This window comes from Solea senegalensis, unplaced genomic scaffold (assembly GCF_019176455.1).
Source record: "Solea senegalensis isolate Sse05_10M unplaced genomic scaffold, IFAPA_SoseM_1 scf7180000013812, whole genome shotgun sequence".
NCBI lineage: Eukaryota > Metazoa > Chordata > Actinopteri > Pleuronectiformes > Soleidae > Solea > Solea senegalensis.
In genome coordinates this window covers 1-12,500 of record NW_025320899.1, presented here as the reverse complement: position 1 = coordinate 12,500, position 12,500 = coordinate 1, and the positions used below count along the sequence as shown (strand labels likewise).

General features: G+C 38.8%; 1 long non-coding RNA gene across 1 annotated transcript; it reads right to left on the bottom strand.

Moving 5' to 3' along the window:
- Window positions 1-5,871: 5,871 nt before the first annotated feature.
- On the bottom strand, window positions 5,872-9,942 carry LOC122760602. Its single transcript, XR_006358444.1, has 3 exons — window positions 9,771-9,942; window positions 8,041-8,339; window positions 5,872-7,153 (listed from the first exon to the last, which is right to left on the bottom strand). It is a non-coding gene; the product is annotated as an uncharacterized LOC122760602 (long non-coding RNA).
- Window positions 9,943-12,500: the final 2,558 nt, after the last annotated feature.

The following is a 12,500-nucleotide window of genomic DNA, read 5'->3' as shown; positions in this document are numbered from 1 at the left end:
TTCTAGTTATTTTAATCACAGAACAGGAAGTGCTGCAGGAAACGGCTTGAATTAAAAAACAGAAGAAGAAACCTGTTCTAACGGAAGCATTTTTAATCTGGTCCAAGGATGAGGATGAGGATTAGACGTGAGTCATGGCGTCCGTGTGGGCGCCAGAGGAAATGAAAGACACTTATGGTGGAAGAAAGTATTTAAAAAAACAAAAAACGCAGCATCCAAGACAAGAATGTTTTGTTTTTTTTTGCATGAAATAACTCAAAAAAAGTTACTTGAGAAAGTTTCTGTATGTTGTTATTAACCGTTTAGGTCGGTATAATACATGATGTATTTGTTTGTGTTTCCATAGCAACAGTACCAAAATGACCAGCCCCAAGTTTGTCCAACAGTGAGATAAAGACGTGAAAATGTTCTGGAGATATCGTAGACTAAAACTGACGTAGTTTTTATCAGGTTTGAAGTTTGTAAACAAATAAACAAGAGCTTAATTTTATGAACTGGTCCTTCAAAGTCCAGCTCTTTGAAACAAAGCCTGGATGGTTTGTGTCCATGAAATGTGAAAGTTATAACTTTGTCATAGAGTGAAAACAAATACATCATTGGAAAGGTCTCAGCCTGGAGAGTAACATATGTCAGTATGAAGACTCCACATAACTCCAGCTTTTAAATATTGACCTTTAAACGTTCAACTTGGTGCTTACAGAAAGCTTCTAGTATGGTTGTGAATAAGGTTATGAAATGATATTTCTACTGAATATTTGAAATGTCTGGTACAGCCGAAGTAGTAATCATACTCTATCTAGATAAGGTGTGTTAAGAAAGGGCATAGACGTTGCCTTATTTCTGCTATATTCACTTATATCCTAGAAATTGTGTTTTGGGGCCGACAGTTTTGTGTCCTACAGTAGGGCTTTAAAATGATATTTCCTCAGAACATATAAAATATCTGGTAAAGCCGAGTTAGTAATCACACTGTATCTACATAAGTACAGTCGTTGTTTTATTGCTGTTATTTTCACGAATATCACCAGTGTTTGGGCCGGTAGTTTTGGGTCTGAAATTGACGGTTATGAAACGATATTTCTACTGAATATATCAGATATCTGTTACAGCCAAATTAATAATTGCATGCATATAGATTATCTTTGTTAAGAAAAAGTAGATATTACAGCCAAAAGAGGAGTCGCACGTTACCGGCCATACCGGGTTGAGTCCTTAGCAACCACCATAGCAACGTACTGAGACGTGAAACAATCAGTAGGGACTTATTATAAAATCATACCGCCTACATGCTGTGAAAGGTCAGAATAGTCACTGTCTGGTGAATATTTCACCACCTATAGTGAGGCCGGCTAAGCTTTCCTCAGGACTGGAACGAGGTCTACAAAGAAACAGATGTAAATGATGCTTATGATTCCTTTTTGCAAATATTTAACACGTTGTATAATAGACACTGTCCTGTAATGAAAAGACACACAAATCAGAAAAAGGAGGGGAAACCATGGTTAACAAAAACGTTGATAAATGCCTGCAAGAAGAAAAACACCCTGTACAGACAGTACATGAGATTAAGGACAGAACATTCAGAAACGAGAAACAAACAATACAGGAACAAACTAAACAGCATCCTAAAGGACTGCAAAAAAGAATACTACAGTAATCTGCTGGCAGAAAACATGAGCTATACTAAAAAACTATGGAACATTCTAAATGATGTGATCAAAAACAAAAACATAAAACCTAGCTATCCTCTCTACTTCAAGGACAAAAACACTAAGGAAGATAACAAAGAAATCATAGCAGAAAGATTTAATGAATTTTTCGTCAATGTAGGGCCGAACTTGGCAAAGGACATTCCTGACTCACTCCTTCACTGGGACCACTTTGATAAGGACAGAGACAGAAACCTAAGCACAATGTTTCTCACCCCAGTGAAGGACAGAGAGATTAGACACCTGGTCAACAAATGTGTAGCAATAACATCCACAGATGTTGATGACCTCGACATGAAGCTAATCAAGAAAGTAATAGTTGAAATCGCTTCACCTCTAACACACATCTGCAACCTGTCATTTCAAACTTTCACCAAAATGAAAGTGGCGAAAGTAGTGCCATTGTTCAAGAAAGGTGACATACATGAATTTACTAATTACAGACCAGTCTCAATACTACCACAACTGTCAAAAATTCTGGAGAAACTATTTAACAATAAGCTAGACAACTTCATTAACAAACACAATCTGCTATATGATAGCCAATATGGATTCAGAAGAAACCACTCGACGGCGCTAGCTTTAACTGAGTCTGTGGAAACCATTACTGACGCCATTGATCAAAAACTACATTCCATAGGAATATTCATAGACCTGAAAAAGGCATTTGACACCATCAATTCAATTCAATTCAATTCAATTCAATTTTATTTGTATAGCGCCAAATCATAACATACATTATCTCAAGGCACTGTACATAGACAACATCAAAGAGAGCAGAGAACCCCAACAGTTCACACAATGAGCAAACACTAGGCATCAGTGGAGAGAAAAAACTCCCTCTTAACAGAAGAAGAAATCTCTGACAGAACCAGGCTCAGAGATGTGCGGTCATCTGCCTCGACCGGTTGGGGTGAAAGGAAAAATGGGGGACAGTGGAGAGGTGGGGGACAGAAAATGGGGGGAGAGAAAGGACAAGAGGGAGATGAGGGAGAGACAGAAGAGAGAGAGGGAGACCAGCAGCAGATACACAACAACTGTATCAGGTTACAAGTTTATACAGTTACTGATATCGACTTTTTAATTACAAAATAATAATAATGGTGACGATGAGCGTAGCCTCGGAAACTGGATCTTGATCCTGCAACCTGCATGATGAGAATACAGAGAGAGAGAGAGGGAAGGAAGGAAAGACACAAACTAGGGAGAGAAAGAGACAAGGTTAATGACATATAAAAAGTCATAATCAAATGCTGAGTGTGAGAGAGTGAATGTGCGTGTACCACAGGAAAATCCCCCAGCAGTTTAGTTCTATAGCAGCATAACTAAGAGATGGTTTAGGTTTCCCTGAACCATCTCTAACTATAAGCTTTATCAAAAAGGAAAGTTTTAAGTCTAACTTTAAATACAGAGAGAGGCTCTGCCTCCCGAACTATCATTGGAAGCTGGTTCCACAGGAGAGGAGCCTGGTAACTAAAGGCTCAGCCTCCCATTCTACTCTTACAGACTCTGGGAACCACAAGTAAACCTGTATTTTGTGACCTAAGTGGTCTATTAGGATGATAGGGTAAGACTAGGTCTTTCAGGTATGAAGGGGCCTGACCATTAAGTGCTTTGTACGTGAGGAGGAGGATTTTAAATTGAATTCTAAACTGTATGGGGAGCCAGTGTAGAGAAGCTAACACTGGAGTTATATGGTCTCTCTTTCTAGTTCATCAACCATGATATTTTGATAGCTAAACTGGAGTGATATGGTATAAGAGTCATAGCACTGGAATGGGTCAAGAGTTATCTTCACAACAGATCTCAATATGTTAAGATGGGAGATTGCACATCGACTTGGTTGGACATAATTTGTGGGGTCCCACAAGGATCAGTGCTGGGCCCCAAACTGTTTATACTATACATTAATGACATATGCAAGGTATCCAATATTCTGAAATTGACATTATTTGCAGATGATACTAATATTTTCTGTTCGGGGGAAGACCAAAACCAGCTAGTGGAAACAGTCAATAATGAAATGGCCAAGATACATGTGTGGTTTAATATAAATAAACTATCACTAAATTTAGAGAAAACTAAATATATGCTGTATGGGAAAAAAGTATTAGTATTTTATATTAACATACAAGTTAATGGAGTGGACATTGAAAGGGTTAATGAGTATAAAGTGCTGGGAGTGATTTTTGATGACATGTTAAGTTGGAAGCCACACACCAAGCTGTTAAAAGGTAAGCTGGCCAGGAGTGTGTCCATACTTTGGAGGGCACAAAAACTATTAAACCAGAAGGCACTGTACTTGTTGTACTGCGCACTAGTCTCTCCACACCTGCAATACTGCGCAGAGGTCTGGGGACACACTTACAAAACCACTACTAATCCCCTGTTTATACTCCAAAAAAGAGCCTTGAGAATCCTACATTATGCCAGATACAGAGAACATACAAATCAACTATTTACCAAATCAAAAATACTCAAATTCTATGACTTAATAAAATACCGCACAGTACAGATGATTTACAGGGCTGCCAACAAAAACCTCTCTCACAATCTACAGATATTATTCCTGAACAGAGGGGAGGGACACAATCTAAGAGGGAACATGAGGTTTAGGCAGAGAAGGGTAAGAACTTCATTAAAATCCTTTACCATGTCGGTCACGGGGGTCAGACAGTGGAACAATCTGGATGAGGGGATGAAAAAATCAGCAAAACTGAGTGTATTTAAAAAGAAGTATGTAGAGATGACTATTAATCGATACAGAATGACACAGAAGGAAAGTATGACAAAGGTCAGGGACAGAAATCTGTAGACACTGTGGGAAACGGCAGGGGAAGCAAAGTTAACCAAACAAAAAAAAAAAATGTCAGAGTTGACTGTCTAGAGCTAGACCATATCTCTGAGTGCTATCGGATGCTGAAACATGTTTTCTTTGTCAAAATGTCATTAAAAAAAAGAAATAAATAAAAAAAAGAAAAAAAAAGAGAGGAAACGAAATGTATGATGATAATGGGGGCGGGACTAGTTAAGCTTTGCTTCTCCCGCATTCCCTTTCGGTTATGTATATTGTGTGAACTGCACTGTTATGTGATGAGTGATCTAAATGTCATGACTGAAATAAATAAATAAATAATAAATAAATAAATAAATAAGATATTAAAGAACGCTTCATTTGTTATTACTTTATTTAGTGCAAATGAACAGCTTTCGGTGGCAATATTTGGTATGCTCAAAAAAAACATATTAAGACTCACATTCGACCCCTGTGACTGTTTTCCCAATAGTTGTATCGTAGTGGATTTAATGAAATGACAGTATAGTAATAGTCAAGAAATGGTTGTAGAAGAACACAGTGTGGATGCACACTATCATATAAAGTCCTTGTATCCATTCTCTTCCACTTATCCCTGTTTGGGTCACAGGGAAAACATGCGAGCTCCACACAGAAAGATCCCAGGGGAATCTAATCTCCATCTTGCTGTGAGGCAACAGTGGTAACCACCAAACCACCACGTTGGTGTTTTTTATGCCATATGGCCAAAATCACAAATGACATTGGTTTCGTGGGGCTTTATAATCTGTACAGTATGTGACACGCTCTGTCCTTAGGAACCAAAGTGTCATTTTCTGCAAACTTAACTTTTGGATGGAAATCATATACAATCATGTTAGCATGTACACTAATCATCCACTAATAAAGGGAGTATAGTGAGAGTAAGGCAGTGATGGACAATTTTAGCATTTTTAAATACGCCTCTTTCTTCTGTACAATGGTGCTGGTAGCAGAGAAGCATGATAGATGGTTTAGAATTTCTGACTGAGACAACTGCAGCCTCTTTATATGCTGTAGCAACCGATAACGTGATAACTTATTACGTTATTGGCCTTGCATTAAAAAAAATCATTTGATAATGTAATAAAATTAGCCTTAATATTGCATCTTGCAACAGATGCTTAAATATCTGACCTTGTAGATACCCCTCCACCCTCAAACCCCCCTCCACAGGAGGCCTAAAGGAGCAATTAAGAGTCCATTTGGATTTCTATGTCACTCTTAGAGTTTCCAACTCTGTGACCATACAGACGGGGTAGTGCGCTGCAGTTTTCAGTATGGTATTGCAATTCACCGCCAGAACACTAGGGGCTGCGGGAATGAGTCGTTAACTGACTAATGACAGCACCGCGGTCTCCATTGGTCTCAGTTGCCTCGACTGATGACGACATTTTTTGGAGGCACACGTCGGGCTACAGAGAGCACTTTGCCAGTATCATAAACAAAGATTATTGGTGTGCATGTGAATGTTCTCAGTGTTGGTATCAAATAAGATATGCTGTGATCACAAGTCATACATACCAGGACTTGCACGGCTCCCACTCCACCAGTTGCAATTTTTGTCCCTATTCAGTTCAAATCTTTGGCTATACCTCCGTCTTGAATACTCTTTCAGGATTATTACACAGATTACATAAAGACTATCAGCACTTTATGACTGTAGATTCTCTAACATGAGAGTTCTAGGAAACGTCAGCAGGTGAATGACTCTGTGTGGGATTATTGAACCTTTAAAACTTTGCATTAGGCAACCCTCTTCACAGGGTAGAACTCTTTGCTCCCTGATACTGTATGTGGGCATTCTGAAAGGGAAGATATGTAGTTATTCTGGTACAGAGCTTGCATGCATCATTGGTAAATGACTGTAATCAATGGACTATAGAGATGGATGAGAGGATAAATATATATGGGCAGTCATCAGTGCTCAAATGAATCAAAATCAATTCAAATGACTGTTTCATAGAAGAGTAGAGCACTTCACAGCAGAGACTAGGGTATTTTTTTTGTCTTTGAAAACCAAGATCACACCAAAATCATGTGTCAGTAGACGTGTCTGTTTACAAAGAATGGACACACTTACTGTATGAATTAAGGGAAATGTGTAGCAATGAGACCAGTGGGGAAAATAAAAGATCACAGTCTCATTCACTGTCAGCTTATGCTCTTACTTAAGAACATCTAAACTGAGACTGAGTGATGACCAAGACTGGACAATGCAAATCCCACACTACAGGACATATTTAAAATGAAAGGTGGAGCATTCAAACTGTAAGCACATTCATTTAGAGTGGCAACAATGAATCAACTATTGATCAACTACTACATTAATCAAGTGTTCATTTATTTCATTAGGATTTTATCCTCTCGGGTCGGTGTGAATACGTTTTACTCCTCTATGACTGTGTGCTGACTGGACTCTCTAAAAGTATTATGGACAAAAATATCTGATTACTTCATTGTGGTATACTTCAATTATATATACAGTATATATATTTTTTTTAAAACCATATTCAGACAATTATGGATTGACATTACAACACACCTTTCCTTTTCCGTTTCAGCACTGCACTGGGAGCAGGACAGCCTTCTTTCACAATGTCATCTATTACTGGAAAAGATATAAAATATGTGATCATGATTAAATAATGTGCTGACTATTACATCAATGTGAATAACATAAACAATCAAATCTATCAGTTTAGAATTGGAGGCTGCTCTTGATGTGTCAAAAGGTATTTAAATGTTGTAAAGCTCCTGTGGTTTTCTATTGCATCAGAGATGCCTGGCAATGTAAGAATACAAGTTCACCATGAAAGCTCATAACATGCTCTTCTTTCGGGATGAATGGCAGCACACAGTGAACATTGTGGGTAAGTTGTACCCTTAAGGATGACCTGGCTTCAGCATGCTATTACAAACATATCTAGCTGCTGAAGTACTGAATTACTTCTACAACCCTTTCGGACTTGATAAAGTGGATGATTTACAGCACTACACTTGTACTTCATATTTAACATTTAACTGTAACATCCTCCACATCCACATTAATAACGTGAAATACTTAAATCAACTCCTGAAAGTGTCTATGTACCTGAAGCACCGGAAGCCATATGAACACCCAGAGACAATGTGGTGCACAGCAAAACACAGCACAGTGCTGTAAACGTCTGTGCTCCATGCTTTATGGACTATGCACTGTAGAGCATCAAATCAGGGCCCTAAGTGTCCTAACACAGTCTTTGTCCCTGGCCTCTGAAGGTGGGAAGGTCAGAAAGAATCCCAGAAACACAGGCGTGATGTATGATATGATATGTAATGTAATGTAAACAGCTTAATGCTAAGACCTGTTTTCTTCTCTAGCCCTTTTTGTAATATATACATTTCTGCCATTCTTGTACACAATGGGATGTCTGGTGCTGAGAATTTATTAACATTTTCACATTGCACAAAGTCATAATATGGTTTTGTGGGGCTTGCCATTTGTTTCCTACATACCTTTTTCTAAAGCAACTGGGGCAGCTGGAGTTCCTTCTGAGGAATGGGAACCAGAGGTTGATGGTCCAGTTGGGGCTGCTGGTGGCCTAGTCAGGAACTTCACTGATGTAGTGGAGGTTGCTGAGGGACAACCTCCACTGGGTCTGGTGGGGCCATTACTGGTCCAGTTGGGGCCCTTCGGGGATCAGGTGGAGCCAGTGTTTGCTGGGGATCTGGTGGAGCTACTGGTCCAGTTGGTTGTTCGACTGGGGCTGATGAGGGTTCATCCAACTGGCGTGTGGCATCTGGTAGGACCCAGTCTGCATAGCAGAGGAACAGGAGTCATTTTACTTTAGTAATATTACTTGAATTAAATTAACAGCATAATCTGCTACAAACAAATCAATGTAGAAACTGAAATATACATAATCATTTTAAATCATCACTTATGGACCACTAGAGGTGGTGTGTGGTAGTGGAGTGACATGCCTACTAAATGAGACCTGCTTAATGAAACGCAGAACCACACGAAATGTGTGGCGATGCCTGCTCGGTCAGATTTTGCTTTCCTCTGGATGTTTATTATTTTGGTGTGTAGTTGCCAATCAATAGAGCACACAGGCATTGATGAGCTACACATCCCATTCTATATCTATTTCTTCTGCAGAGAGCTGCAAAAAAGTGTGTAGGATTGTGTCGTCTGTATTCACACACAATCTGGTGTTATGCAGAGGTGTGGGCCTGTTTATTTGTGCTTTAAAATGTCACTGCAGTGAAACATTGAGTCAATAACATTCCTTTTTAACGTTTCCCCAATTCACTTCACGCATTGCATTCAACAATGATACCTAAAAGGATCATTTGGCACAATGAAATTAAGCTTCCTAAAATTAGATACTACATTTCATTGTATGACAATATATTCCAAGTTGTTTCTGTCAGTAAGTAAACGTCAGTGATGTTTATGTTATAGGAGCAATGTGCAATAAAGTACAACATTTTAAAATTTGCATTTGGTCAGAAAGTGAGTATCCTGCTCATAGTTAAATTAAAAAAAATATACCACAAAGCATTTTTCCAGCCAGGCTGCTGTCAGCTGAACAGTCAATCACAGTGGACAGCAGGAGAGGAAGATGTTCCATTAATCAAGATTCTCACATTCTCTTGGATCTTTCTGTGTGGAGTTGACATGTTCTCCCCATATCTGTGTGGGTTCTCTCCAGGTACTCAGGCTTCCTCCCACCGTTCAAAGGCATGCATGAAGGGATAGGTTAAGTATGTGTGTGTGTGTGTGTATGTTGCCCTGTCATGAACTGGCAAGCACAAGTACTTGTGTGTGTCGGGTACTTGTGCCTGAAAGATGCTGGGATAGGCTCCAACCCACCCTGGCCTCAACAGTGGTAGAGAATGAATGAATTGATGGATGTTAAACCCAGTTTAGCCAGAAAATTGTGTGGACTCAACAGAAATAGCTTTTTACTCTGCTAAGACCAGTGTTACTAACAAACAAAGGTAAGTATACAGCCCTCAATGTGCATCGAGCACTAGGTTTAGGGTGTTGCCTAAAACGCAATGAGTGACGGGAAAAAAGCTGCACATCTATATAGGTTTGTAAAAAAGTTCCATCTCCTCAAACCTCAGAGTTTAAGCATAGCGACAATTCAATTTGTTTCACATGAATGGGTGACCACAAAGCTGAAAACCAAACACAGAAGACTCACCTTTTACAATAAATAACAGACCATTCTTACCGTGAACAAGAAGTCCATAAATGTCCCGCATTCTGTCCACACATGTAGTAGCGTTCGCCGACAAGTGGCAACGGGGCAGTAACACCTCGGACACCCAGGTGTTTGCTGTCAAGAGCATTGCCCTTACACCCAGGGCCTGCAGTTTTTCAAGCTAAAAAGGACACACACACACACACACACAAAAGAAAAGTAAGACATAACATTAATATTTAGAACAACATTTGCAAATTGCACTGCAATAAAACAATAAAAAGGAATATCATAGCAATATATTTGCTTCATCTTGGATGTGAGATACAGTCCTGTTTTTTCGGTGTGTTTGGACCCAACTCTCCCGTTTCTCATCAAATTTGGCCAGTTTTTTTAAAGCCTGAGTTTATGTGGCTGTTTTTGCAAGCTACATTTATAACAGTGCGACAGGCCACACACTGTCTTGAGGTTGACCCCTGGCCTGGCATGTCTGTGAGACAGAAAGATAGACAGACCAACAGAAGACAGACGGACTGACAGACACAAAGAGAGGGTGTGTGAGTGTGTGTGTGAGAGAGACAGGGAGAGAGAGAGCTAGTTCAGTAGAGGAGTGGCTCTTAAAAGAGCTGTTGGGTTGTTATAGGAAAAGCCAAGGAGAGGTAAAGGTAGGAGGGGCTATGGGCTGCAGCTGTTGGACACAAGAAGATAAAAACATGGTCAATTCTCTTGCAGCAAGCCTTATTGGAGTTCACAAAGGGCAAATACTGAATTCTTAGTCATTTCCAATGTGTCAACTACAAGCAAGCTAGCAAAACACAGTGACAATTGTAGACAATACAGATCTTTTTTCTTTTTTTCCTTTTTTTCTTTTATTTATATGTACAGGTTATAACATTGACAATATAACATTGTCTCATTTTCAACCAAGAAACGTATAAGGTAAACTATATGATCTCTATATATTAGTATTTATCTGTTTTTTAATCTTTAAATGACTCTGAGAAGTTGCACACAGCTTTGCTCATTTGAAAACGTGTGACCTCAGTTCTACAATTGTTAAGATAAAAGATTTGATGATGAATAATATTTTTCATGTTTAGAAATGAGAAGTTCTGTTGAATCACGGTCAACAGTGTCATTTGATTTTTGTTTTATTTCAGTTAGCCTGCATATATTTTAGGACAGGGAAAGTCTTAAAGGCAAATGCAGTCCAGTTCATTACTACTTGATTCTGGATTAAAAATGTTCCCATGTTAAAAATACAAAATACAATTTTATTTGACATTTTCTCTTATAGAGCAACACTACGTTCAGTGAAGGAGCAGACCCTGAGCTGAGGAGATGCCACTCGGACACTGATCTGCACAAAAAAGGGGAGCTATGCAAAGCTTGTGGCTCATCTGCATGGTGGAGTACGGTGGTAAGTCCTAAATTATCAAATATTTTTTCATTTCAACGCTGAAAGGCTTTAATTTCCCCATGAGCCTTATGTATTATTAAATGTGATGTTATTTCTGTTTGTCCTGACCATGGATAACTGTGACCATCAAACTATTCAACTCATCCATTTGAGTATCAGAAACTCAAAATAAGTAAAGTAAAGTAAACTAATGCTGGAGCCATTTCATCTATGTGTACTGTACTTCGTGTGTGTAGAATCTTAAGTCCATGTGTATTTTATTTTCACTCTTGTTGAGAATTTAGATATTGAGAAAAAGTTTCAAGATTCCTGCATTTTTATAGATGCCCCGGATAATAATGATTGTTCTCAGAAGTAATGTAACAATTTGCCTCTCAGACAGGGTTTATTGTTTATAGACAGAAATATTGTTTTGTGTGTTTCTTGAAACGTCTGAATCACTTTTCCTATCTGTCTTTTAGGATACAGTGTATACAGATGCCACCTTGACTGTGTGAAAAGCAGCCACTACCACTGTTGGTTTTGCACAACAATCATTGCGACCAAACAATATTTCATCAAGCATTTCATAACCTGCTGCAAGACAGCATCCACAGCAACTCCACCATCCACAGCAACTCCACCATCCACAGCAACTCCACCATCCACAGCAACTCCACCATCCACAGTGACCCTAGCACCTAGGGTCACTCCACCATCCACAGCAACTCCACCATCCACAGTGACCCCAGCAGCCCCAGCAGCAGCCCATCGAAAAAAAATATTGTTGGCAAAGCACTCTAAAACAACAGCGGTTTTTGTAGCAAAACAGCGCTTAGAAAAAACTTCAAAACACACATTGAAAGGCAACACAAGGTGAAATCATTGGACAACAACAGCAGATCACCTCCTTAACTCTGTGTGTGTTGACAGGAGAATTGGAATTTTTGCAGTGTCAAGATCTTTTAAGGGTACTGCACACTACATCCATGCCCAAAAATGTACCTGGGGTAGTAACCCTAGTAGGCCTATATTAAACACACCTTTTTGTAACAGACAGGTTGCCATGATGTTGAAAGATTGCAAAAACAAATGAAATTATTCAAAACGTTACATTGTACAGAAGTGTGTTCACAGTGGAATTTGTGATGCTATATTGTATAAACGTGATAATTATATCACATAAACGTGATACTATATTGTATAAACGTGATAATTATATCACATAAACATGATATTATATTGTATAAACGTGATAATTATATCACATAAACGTGATACTATACGTGATATTATATTGTATAAAGGTGATAATTATATCACATAAACGTGATACTATATTGTATAAACGTGATAATTAT